Source organism: Mesoplodon mirus (genome assembly GCF_964341445.2).
Source record: "Mesoplodon mirus genome assembly, chromosome: 4".
NCBI classification, from domain to species: Eukaryota; Metazoa; Chordata; class Mammalia; order Artiodactyla; family Ziphiidae; genus Mesoplodon; species Mesoplodon mirus.
The window spans coordinates 7,912,981-7,925,950 of NC_138979.1; positions in this window are offsets into that span (position 1 = coordinate 7,912,981).

Sequence of the window (12,970 nt, forward strand, 5' to 3'; positions counted from 1 at the left end):
ATACTAAAGGCCTCCATTTCACTGGTTTGTCCATTTGAATCTGCCTGAATTGGGGGCCAGGTTTCACTATGGTTGAAGGGACCGTGGTAATCATGCCTCTGTCAAGGGTCACTGAGCTATGGATTGCAGTACTTGGCAGGGATACTGCATTTACTGCAAAGCCACAGGCAAGACCTTATTATTTTATCTGGAGGACGTGGAGGACACCTAATATTTGTACTTGTCCCTTTTTATTAGTCCACGCCATTTGAACTTCTAGTCCTCAAGGTCCTGACTTTTAGCATCACGGATGGGTTAAAGCAAAGATTGCCTATTTTTAAATTAAAACGTAGGAGATAGGTCATACGTATGAAAGAATATATAAAAATGTATGTCCATTCTAAAGAAGAAGAATGAAATAAACATCAGTGTACACTTCAGTCTGAATAGGTAACAGAATATCAACAGCACTTAGAAGTCCTGGGTCCCCTCCCTGTCTGCACCCTCTCCCACCCCACGTGGAGGTACCAAACTGCATTTTATGTTAATTGTTCCATTGCTTTTCTTGGTGGTTGCACTGTGTCACTATCCCCAAACAATACATTTATTTTTGCCTGTTTTTGAATATTATACAGATGAAATTATCCTGTATGTATTCTTCTCTGAATTTCTTCTTTAACTTGACAGGATCTTTGAGATTCCTTCACATGGGTATAATGTTTAATTATGCATATGCCATCATTTATTTATTCATTAGACTGTTGATGAGCATCTGGATTGTTTCTAGATTTTTGCTAGGATGACAGTGCTGTATGAACATTCTTGAATTTGTTTCCTGGTGTACACGCTTAAGAGTTTCTCGAGTTTATACCAAAGAATGGAATTGTTGGGGCTTAGAGTAAACACAACATGTGTAATGCAAAATGTTTTCAACAAAGTTGCACTAATTTAACCTCTAACCTCTAATGCCATGGGCAAGCATTACCTGGCCTATCTACATCTTCATGAAAACTTATCATTGCCAACCTGATACTGTGAAATGATAATCTAACTCTAAGCATGAAATTATTTTTGTTATTGCCCCAGTTTGTGAAATAGGGCACTTTTGTTCACTGGACATTTGAGTTTCCTCTTCTATAAAATTCCTGTTCTTTCGCACATTTTTCTATCAACTGTTTGTCTTTTTCTTATTAATTTTTAGCAGTTTGTTATAAGCTCATAATACTTATCCTTTGTCAGTTGTAAGTGTTGTAATATCTACATGTGGTGGCTTATATTCTCACTCTTCTTAAGATAATAGCTTTTAGTGAGCAGAAATTCTTGACTCTAATGTAGTCAAACTTATGAATCTTTTCTCTATGGATTACACATTTGTGTGTTTAAGAAATTCTACCTGGAGGTCATAAAGATAACTTTTACTTCTTCTAAAGTTTTATCATTTTCCCTGTGGAGTTTAATAAAATCTACTGGGACTTATGTTTGTGTAGGTAAGAAGGAAGATATGCAATCGAATTTTTTTCATTGAATTGTCTGTCCTTTTCCCACTCATCTCCAGTGCTCTTCTGTGATAAGTAAAATCTCCATATATACATGGGCACTTTTGCCCATGGACATATTTCTGAGCATTCTATTCTGTTAAGTTGGCCTGTTTCTCATACCCTGTGCCAACATCAGGAAGTAATGTTTGAGTGTAAAAGATCACAATCCAGTTTTTTCACTTTATTTCTTTTCCCAACTTGCTGTGAATAAATCTCACATTCCTAAAGTGTCAGTTATTTACAATGGGGTCCAAAACCAATTTCACTGCTAGTAATAGATACCTTTTATTGAGTTCCTCTGTGCCAGGCATTGTGCTAGGCATTTTGCATATATTTCACACATTTTAGAACCCAAGACACTGTGAGGTAGCTATCATTATTTCCATTTGACAGATGAGGAAACTGAGTTTAAAAGAAATTGAGTAACTTGCCCAAGATCCTACAAGATGGAAACATGCAAGACCATTCTCCTTCAATGCCTCAGTGCTGCTTCATTCAGTTTATTCAGGTATTTTTAATACATGGTGATGGCTTACTTGGACTGAGGAAAGTTTAAATTCCCAGCATGAAATTGCATATCCCTCTTGTATGATAAATTGCAGTTTAATTGGAGCAAATCGATCCCTCCTTCTCCCATCCCCTCAACTCTAGGCAAACTACACTGGTGCATCCCAAGAGGCCTGGAGGCTTACTTTAAAGTAAGATTTTGCAGTTTCTCTTTGGGAGGAACGGAGCATCCTTCTTCGCTATAGGGAAATTGGACTGTGAGTTTTGTGATGAATGCCCCACTCTTAGCCACCTCTTTAAATATTTTAGCCATAGTCACATTTCTTGAAGAAAATAATGGTGAAGATGAAGAGATTCATGAGGGGGTGGGTTGGCATACGTCTTTCTTCTCAGGGCTGGTGTCTTTTCATCCCCATGTTTTTCCCCTGGAGAAAATCGTTTCATCTAGAGCATCAGTTTCCTCTGAAAATGGAGGATAAACACCCTGCTTCTCCACAGGAGTCCAGGAACGATTCTGTAGTTAGTTTATAAGGCACTTTGAGCTTCTTGGATAAGAGCTGTTTTGTCATTTCTGACATTAAGGAATTATTGTCTTAACATCCTATTTTTCTGAAACCTGATATTTACCGTTTTCTTCCATTTGCCTGTTTTTTTTTTTGCAAAAGAGACCTCAAGAGCTGGCTGAGAGGAGAGCCTTAAGAAGGTTGAGAATAGTTCTTTAATGGGGGGGGGGCGGTGATGTGTAACAAGAAAGGAATATGGGCATTGGTGAAGAGGTACCTTGTTTCTTCACTGGTAAAAGGACAAATATCTTTAAGATAGGAACTGTCTTATTTATAAGAGTTGTTGGTATCTACCAATACCATTGAGACTTAGAGGGTGTTGGGTGGGGTATCCTGCCCCCTCTGACTGGTATCTCACTCCTTGGAGCCTAAAGATCTTCTGATCCTTTGTAATCTCTTTTACAATGTTTATATGTCCGAGAGAAAGATACTGAAGGTGTTATCACTGGTATCTTAATCAATTTATTCAATTGCTTTAAAAATGTATTCAGTAACTAAGTGTGAAAACCAACACTAAGGTCAGGGGATATAAAAAGAAAGGAAATAGACCCTTCTCCCTTTAGGACCTTGCAGGCTGGAGCAATATACATAAGAAAGCTTTGCGTGTAGCAGGATCTCTGTCTACACACACACACACACACACACACACACACACACACACACACACACACACTTTCTATAGAAACTCAGAAGAGGGGCATCCTGATTCTGATGGCCAGCCTGCCCTGCAGCAGGGGTGACCTGATGGCCATCTGAGACCATGAATGTGTCATAGAGGGGGCATATCAGAGAATAAGATGGTGACAAGAAGAGAAATTGGGACACTGGTAGGTGAAGGTAGAAGATAAAAAACTTGGCCTGCTTTGCAATTTTATTAAAGATTGACCCTAACAGTACGGATTCCCAAAAGCAACTTGAAACATACTCTTTGTGAGAATGGAAATGTGCTGTTTCTATTGCTTCACCGGGGGCCGTGGGACTGCCACCATTTCGAGTCTTTCAATGGTGCCACCGTGCGGGCAACTACATTCCTGTCCCTGAAAGTCCTTGGCGAACTTCCCCATGTGGACCTGGTCTCCTCCCACCCCCTCCCAGCCTCCACACCGATCTGATTTTTTGAAGGGCTACTTTTTAAAGTTTCATTTGTACAGAGCAGATCGAGGGCTCTCCATCCTCCCCATGCTGGGGAAGGACGGTGCCTTCCCTTCGCAACAATGAAAGTGGCTTCTGCCTTCGAGGCAGGCGTGCACCTGGCCTTGTGCTGGGAAGCACGGCTGCTTGACTGCGGGGGGCTGTTAGAGACTCAGCCTCACTGGGGAGCTGGGAGGTATGTTTCTCTTCTCGTAACTCTTTCCCCATCATAGCAATTTCAGTTTTACGGGCACATTTTTCCGCAAGCCATTACTTAAGAGAGAGCAGCATGAATATGAATAATGGAATTTGAGCAGAAAACTTCCAATGGCTAGAGGCTGAGCCGCCAAGGCTCCTTCAGCCTGAGGACTTGACCACGTGGCTGAGGAGCACAGGGGTCTGGGCTGCCCATGCTTTCATTTAAGAGACAGGAGCTAGTTGAGTGGGAATAGACTCCAAAGCTATCATATCCTTTCTTTCTCTTTTTGACTGTGTTTCTAAAAGAGCGAAGAAATATCTAGCAAGAATCTGCAATTCCTTTTCTCAGGCAGCCAAGTACAAATCCATTTGCTGAGTCCAAGAGGAACTGGGGCTTAGCTGAGAATGCCAAAGCTGTGCAAAGCAAAATAGGAAGGGCAATTTCTGATTTTAAATTAGCACCATCATGCATGAGGAGAATTCTAATGGTCCACATGTTGTGTTACACGGCTGTGATATTTTAGGAACTTTAAAGTTCTCGCCCAGATCCGCCATTTTGCGTCCTTGAATAAATATGTAGGAAACTAGTATATCCCAACCCAGACTGTTCAGACCAGAACATCATCACCACCACGTGATTCGTTTACTGGCCCTTGAGGCCAGTGGAGCTTCTGATCTATTGACTGCCAGTCAGCTGGCACTGATCCATGATCTTAAACCTTGAGACAAGAGAGTCATCACTTTTCAGGGGAAGCTGGTGTTGGGCTCACAAGAAGAGCCAGGGAGCAGGTATTTATTGTGCATATTCAGTGCCATGTCCTATGGTAGGTGCGTCACATGTAGTACTTTCTATAATCCTCACAACAGCCTCGAGATGTATTATGATCCCATTTTACAGATGGTCAGATAAGTTGAGTAACTTGCTTACGTCTCACAGAAAGTGTGTCTGTGAGGGGACAGACCAGAGTCACCCTGAAGCTGCCCTCTTTCCACTACACCAAGGCAGTGATGGGAACGGCAGTGTCGGCTAGGATTCTACATCCCACGTGCTACAGGGGTGGGTGCTGTCAAACGTGGAATTTTGTAAAACTCCATTTGAGTTAAAGGGAGAACCAATCTCGAAGCCTCCGATGTTCCCTTCAGTTGAACCTCACTATTCAGACTAGTGTTTTGCACCCATGTCTTTTCTCATGTCTAGGATATTGGTAGCTGCAGGAGTCTACAGGTTGTAGCCCCAGTGGGACACCGAACCCTACAATGGGCTTTGTGAAGACAAGAATTGGGCCCAGACCCAAGAACATAAATATGGAAATTAGGCATGTGAGCTAGGGGAGTCCTGCTGGGGGGATTCGCTTCGGGGGTCCCTAGTGTGCTTTGCTCATCACCCCAAGTCTGACCCTTCACTGTAGCCTTACTGGGAAGTGGCATCGCTCATTCTACCGTAAGAAGTCAAATGCAATACTTAAACATATTAAACCCTGCTTTATAGTACCTCAACTATTCAGATTATTAATAATTCAGATTATTAAGTCAGCACATTCAAAGTATTCCTTCATTAAATAAACAGTTACTGTGTACCTTCCACATCTCAAGCCCCATGTTGGACCTGGGTATCAAATATTTCCTAAGTGCAGTCCTCACTCTCGAGTACCATCTAGGGGAGCTCCATAGTAGTGCAGAGGAGGAGGCAGCTCCCTTCTGCTGTGGTTGTAAGAGAAGGCTCCCCAGAGGAAGATACTTTTGAGAAGGGCCTTTAAGGATGAATAGGAGTTTTCTAGGAAGAGAAGGCAGGAATGAGGACTGGAGATATATTACCACCACACACACATCTAGAATAAGTACCGCAGAAGTGTGTATAGTACAGCACAAGTTTTGCTGTCACTACACACATTTTATTGCCAATGTGTTTAGCTCTGCAACAGTATTTTATAATTGTTTTTTTTTTGTTGCTGTATATTTCGGTTACCACCATCACTATCTAAATGTGTAATTTGGCCTACGTACGTTAAGTTCAAGTAAGTGGAGTTTATTCAATGGTGATATGCATAGTGACAATTTGGGGCACCTTAGGAAGGTATACAATATTAGCAACCTGATATTTATTGAGTACCTACTTTACGTCAGCCTCTGTGGTATTGGTTACCCATGTAACCTCATTTAACTTTTACAGCGATCCTATGAGTTGAATATTTTTACTTAGTTGAGATAACTAAGACTCAGAGAAGTATAATAGTATATTTGGACTGTTTGGGTTTAGAGAACAACTCCTTACTTACTAGTTTTTGTTTGACCATGAACCAGTTACTTAACCCCTCCAACCAGCAAACTGGTTAGCTGTAAAAATACAGCTAGCAAGTTCTGATAAGTAATAATAGCATACTTATCAGAAGGTTGTCGAAGGATCAACTGAGTTGATCTGTGTTCAGCCCTTGGCCCAGTACAGGTGCTCAATGAAGTATAACTATGTTTAGTTATTATTCCAGAGGTTAAGAAACTTGCCCAGAATTAATCATCATTCTATCTGATTCTAAAACATGTACTTGCGTGTTTTAAAATTAGAGCTCAGATTCCATGACCTACAAGGATTATTCACGAGATAAGCAAAGTTGTTGAAACAACATGTATTACAAATAAATAGTTGAAGGTCGACACTACACACAATCAAAGGAATTCTTGTAATTATGAGGCAGTGAGTAAATGGATGTGAACCCAAGAGAAAATAAATATTCAAGAGTTTTGAATGCCAATACATGGGCCAAATCTGAAATCTAAAAATCTTCCATTCTTGAATTTATTTCTTAGTCTATCTGGTTGGTTAAGGGTTGTTGTTTTTTTTTTCAGTCTTTTCATCTTTACCATGGATATCGAAATATATAGGGTAAAGCAATGATATGTCTGTAATTAGGTGTGTTAAATATTTTATATCCAGCCTTATTTCTTTTCAGTTATCAACTCTTCGACCATTACCGATTCGAACTCTGCTGCTTTAACAATTGCAAATTTTGGCAGAGGTCATTCTGATTTAAAGCCATTCGAACCCTGAAATCTTGCCAAGTTAAAGTCAGCTCCTGCTAGGAATCCGGATCTGAAGATGGGAGATTTAGCTGAGAATTGTGGTTGGAGGAGAGCTTGTGAACGAGGTTTAGCAAGTGCTGCTCTCTGCAGATGCTGCTGTTTGATAATCCCTTCGTATCTGTGAGTTGGAGCTTCAAGCTCTTGCCTGGAACTCACAAGAGACAGTCATGTCCTCTGAGGACACGACTCTGAGTGTACAGTGGCAATGCTATCTGGACTTTGGCTTTCACAGTCCTTTCTGGAGGGCTGCACTTTGGTGTTAGGGCAAACCTCAAGCAACTGCTTTTTCTGGTTGTAGCTTAGGTGTAAGCAATGTTTCCTGACCCAACAGTCCAAGGAAGGGAAGGGAAGGAGGACCTTCCAGCCTGTCTGATAAGATCTCTCTGAGAGCAGGAGAGAGAAGGGAGGAGGTTGTGTGTATAAATTTTTGCTTGGAGGACCCTGATTTCAAATTCTCACCACAGCTAAATGATTGATAATTGATGAGCAAACTTGTACGTATCTCTTTCCAGACGGGTTCTCATCAAACCTGTATCTTTCCAGTTACAAAGTTCATATATGACCTGGAGTCTGAGCTCTGTTGATTCTCAGTTCCTTTATATAGTTTATTTCTGCTTTTTTTTTTTTTTTGTCCTGGAAGCTTCCTGCCCTTTTAGCTCCATTGAACTCCATTTAGCATTGGGAGTAACTAAAGAACATCTCTTTGGAAGCCTGTGACAGAACTGTATTAGAATGCATTCGTTTCCCTGTCTCCCCCACCTTTGTTTAATCTGCTGAGCTGTTGCTGCCTCCTTACAGCTAAAGCAAAGGTGATTACTCATTTTATTAGCGTGTTTGCCTGGAGACTTCTGAGCCTTCTGGAAGGATAGATGAATCACAGTTGCTAGTTTATCTTGTCTGTAAGCAAGAGAGTTGACTTAGCAAGCTGTGAGCTTCTTGGGATCACGGTTTAGAGCAAGTCCCTACCTTTAAAAAGGGCACAGACCTACTTGAGAATGGACTTGAGGATATGGGGAGGGGGAAGGGTAAGCTGTGACAAAGCGAAAGAGAGGCATGGACATATATACACTACCAAACGTAAGGTAGATAGCTAGTGGGAAGCAGCCGCAGAGCACAGGGAGATCAGCTTGGTGCTTTGTGACCGCCTGGAGGGGTGGGATGGGGAGGGTGGGAGGGAGGGAGATGCATGAGGGAAGGGATGTGGGAACAGATGTATATGTATGACTGATTCACTTTGTTATAAAGCAGAAACTAATAAAAAAAAGTCAAGAATGTCAGAAAAAAAAAGAATTAATTATGCATCCCCGAATCTTTAGAAATCATTTAAAATTTTATGTAACTTAGATATAAATATAGAGAATAAGATAGAAAAAATAAATAAAATAAATAAATAAATAAAAAGGGCACTTGCCAGCCCCTCATAAACGCCTTCACACATATTTAATTTATTGACTAGCTTGTTCCTACATGTCTCTGTATGAGTCTACTATGTCTGGGTTAAAATCAAGTCAGAAGAGGTTATCATGGCTCAGAACAGGCATGGTTAAGAGTAGATTAAAATGGAGAGTTTGCATTTAATGGGTACAGAGTTTCCACTGGGGAAGATGAGAAAGTTCTGGGGATGGATGGTGGTGATGGTTGTATGACATTGTGGGTGTCCTTAATGCCACTGAGATGTAGACTTAGAAGTGATTTAAATGGTAAATTTCATGTTATATATATTTTACCACAGACTGGGTGATATTCAAACAACAGAAATTCATGGTCTCACAGTCCTGGAGGCTAGAAGCCTAAGATCAAGCAGAGGTGGTTTCTTCTGGAGCCTCTCTCCTTTGCTTGTAGGTGGCCGTCTTCCCCAGGCGTCTTCACATGGCCATCCCTCTGTGTGTGTCTGTGTTCTAATCTCCTCTTCTTAAAAGGTCACCAGTTGTATTGGAATAGGGCCCATCCTAGTGACCTCATTCTAACTTACCTACCTCTTTAAAGGCCCTGTCTCCAAATACCATCACATTCTGAAGTCCTGGGAGTGAGGACTTCCACATTTGAATTTGAGGGAACACAATTCAGCCCGTAAGAAAAATAAAATTTTAGAAAGTAGTTTGGACTTGGCTATCAGCAGGAGTTCAAAACTTGCAATTTCTAACTCAGTAGATCTCAAATGAGGTGTGAGAATGGCCTGCAAGTTCTCCACAATTCACACACCTTCCAGAATCTTAATATATGGGCCTAGATCTTGTGAGACACCTCCCTGGGAGCACAGTCTGGCAGGAAAGGAGGAGAGAATGGATCCACTTACTTTCACAGCTAAATCTAGGGCTGTTTGAAAAGGATTCTTTTTTGTAGTTTAAAAATTTATTTGGGTAAATTTAGATGATGTTGTTTATACATACAAGTCACTTACATGGTGGGCTTGACCGTGGTAGGTCTGCGACGTAAGCAATCTCATAATGTGCATGGCCCAGGTCAGGGTGGAATAAAGCCAACCCATCAGGAGGGGGAATCATCATGATGCTTTTCCACCAGGTTGGGCTACAGGGAGCGTAGACAGCTCCCTCCCTTCCCCCTCTGCTTTGTCCCAGCACCGCATTGCACTCCCCAATCCCAGGCAGTGTTGTCCTTAAAAAATAAATGACCAGTTATGTCCCCAGAGGGTCCAATTCTACTCAAGATAGGTAAAGAGCTGTCAGGAGCCCGGGGTGGTCTGCTCACTCTACCACCAACTAACATGGTGATATTGGGCAGTTCACCTCCGTGGGCTCCAGTTTCCTCACCTGTAAAGTGTGGGACACACACTGAATGGCAAGAATGTGTCGTGGTTTCTCACGTGGGCTTGAGTCAGGCAGACCTGGGTTGGAAGATTGTGTCGTCTTGAACAAGTGACTTCATTTTTGACCCTCAGTTTCTTCAAACTGGGGGAGATAATGGACACTCTGTTTCTCGTAGAGTCGTGAGGATCAAGGAGATAATGCACGTAAACTCTAGCATCTAGTAAACTCCCATGTCTTATCATCATTACCGCCATTACCATCTACTGTTCCAAACTCAGAACAGCCTGGTTCTATGATTCTAAACCACAATGAAGGGGATTCAGTTTGACTAGATGAGTAACTGTCTCTTTCTTTTTTTGCAATTGAAGTATAGTTGATATACAATATCATGTTAGTTTCAGGTGTACAGCACAGTGATTCAGTCATATATATGGGCTTGGCCAAAAAGTTCATTCGGGAACTTTTTGGCCGACCCAATATATTTTCTTCTTCAGATTCTCTTCCCCCAAAGGCCATCAGAAAATGTTGAGTATAGTTCCCTGTGCTATATAGTAGGTCCTTGTTGGTTGTCTATTTTATATATAGCAGTATGTGTATGTTAATCCCAACCTGCTAATTTACCCCTGTTTCCCCTTTGGTAACCATAAGTTTGTTCTCTATGTCTGTGAGTCTCTTTCTGTTTTGGAAATAAGTTCATTTGTGTCCTTTCTTTCTTTCCTTTTCTTTCCTTCTTTCTTTCCCTTCCTTCCTTCCTTCCTTCTTTCCTTCTTTCCTTCCTTCCTTCCTCCCTTCCTTCCTCCCTCCCTCCCTCTCCCTCTCTCTTTCTTTCTTTCTTTCTTTCTTTCTTTCTTTTCATATAAGCAATATCATAAGATACTTATCCTTGTCTGGCTTACTTCACTTAGTATGATAATCTCTAGGTCCATCTGTGTTGCTTCAGATGGCATTATTTCATTCTTTTTTTATGGCTGAATAATATTCCATTGCATATACACACATCTTCTTTATCCATTCATCTGTTGATGGACATTTAGGTTGCTTCCATGTCTTGGCTATTGTAAATAATGCTGCTATGAACATTGGGGTGCCTGTATCTTTTTGAATTGTGATTTTTTCTGGGTATGTGCCCAGGAGTGAGATTGCAGGATCATAAGGTAGCTCTGTTTTTAGTTTTTTAAGGAACCTCCATACTGTGTCCCATAGTGGCTGCACCAATTTACATTCTCACCAACAGTGTAGGAGGGTTCCCTTTTCTCCACACCCTCTCCAGCATTTGTTATTTGTAGACTTTTTTTTTTTTTTTTTTTTTTCTTTTTGCGGTACGCGGGCCTCTCACTGTTGTGGCCTCTCCCGTTGCGGAGCACAGGCTCCGGATGCGCAGGCCCAGCGGCCATGGCTCACGGGCCCAGCCGCTCCGCGGCATATGGGATCCTCCCAGACCGGGGCACGAACCCGTATCCCCTGCATCGGCAGGCGGACTCTCAACCACTGCGCCACCAGGGAGGCCCATTTGTAGACTTTTTGATGATGGCCATTCTGGCTGGTGTGGGGTGATACCTCATTGCAGTTTTTTTTTTTTTTTTTTTTTTTTTTGCGGTACGCGGGCCTCTCACTGTTGTGGCCTCTCCCATTGCGGAGCACAGGCTCCAGACGCGCAGGCCCAGCGGCCATGGCTCACGGGCCCAGCCGCTCTGCGGCACGTGGGATCCTCCCGGACCGGGGCACGAACCCGTGTCCCCTGCATCGGCAGGCGGACTCGCAACCACTGCGCCACCAGGGAAGCCCAACTCATTGCAGTTTTGATTTGCATTTCTCTAATAATTAGCTATGTTGAGCATCTTTTCATGTGCTTTTTGGCCATCCATATGTCTTCTTTGGAGAAAAGTCTATTTAGATCTTCTGCCCAGTTTTTGATTGGGTTGCTTGTTTTTTTGATGTTGAGCTGTATGAGCTGTTTGTATATTTTGAAAGAAGTGTGAAGAACGTTATGAGCAGTAAATTCAGATTCTTGACCTGAGTTTATAAAAGCTGAAAAACCCCACTTCCTCAAGGGAATAGTTTACTTTGATAGTGGCTTTGGGTTTATGCTTTCTAAACACCCACAGATCAATGCCAGGCAATCGATGGCCCAGGCCAGGTGCTCAGCACACCCTGAAATGGCTCGGACCCTGTGAGATGCCCATGTCTCCCCGACCTGATGCACCAAGTAAACCAAAGTACAGAGAGAAAGGGGAGAGTTCCAACAGCACAGCTGAGATTAACTAGAGAAAAGAAATCCATGCATTTCATCCTGAGAACACAGAATTAAATGCAAAATAGCAGAAAATAAAGATTGCCCCCCACTGTCCTTGCTGCAGGTCTCCTTTGTAATATTTGTCAGACAGGATGAAATTGATGGCTTTACTGGGCCAGGCGCAGAGCTCCACAATCGAGCTGCAGACTACACAGACACGTGGTCACCTGGAAAACACATGACCCCCGTCAAACTCCAGGCCTGGGGCCAGGTGGGATTCTTTCCCCCATCTCATTCGTGAAACATCTCAAAGTATGCCGCTTTTTTGTGCCTTCATTTACGTTCCTAAGAAAATGGGGTCTGGCCCTACTTACTTATTTCAAGAAAAGGTTATAAGGATAAACATGTTCAAAGCTGTTTAGCAGCTAAGATGTAGACTTGTATGAATGTGGGGAGATTGTTGAATTTTCACGTTGAATATGGTGACCTTAGATAAATGTTTTCCAGCTGACCCTTGAATAAAGTGGGTTTAAACTGCACTGGGTTCACTTTTACGTGGGTATTTTTCAACAGTAAATGTTGTAGAACTACACGATTCACAGATGGTTCAATCCACAGATGTGGAGGAATCATGGACATGGAGGGCTGACTATATACGTGGATTAACCCCCAGCACTGTTCTCGGGTCAACTGTATTGGGAAAAAAATTACTAATTGATTTAAAGCCATATTCCGAGCCTTAGTCTCATAGCACATTGGGGAAGATGGAGACCCCCTGGGTGTTGGGGACAGTAGGGTGGGGAAGAAATTAAACCTTGATTTGGAAATGATTTGTAAGTTAGAGGAATGGGGTAAAGTGGAGAGGAAATCTAGAAATAAGTTAATGTAGCCCTCACTGGTTAAGTCCCTACAAACGGAGTTTCAAGCAAGGACCACTTTTCATCTTTATCCCTCAGACTGAACGTCCTGAGACTAGGA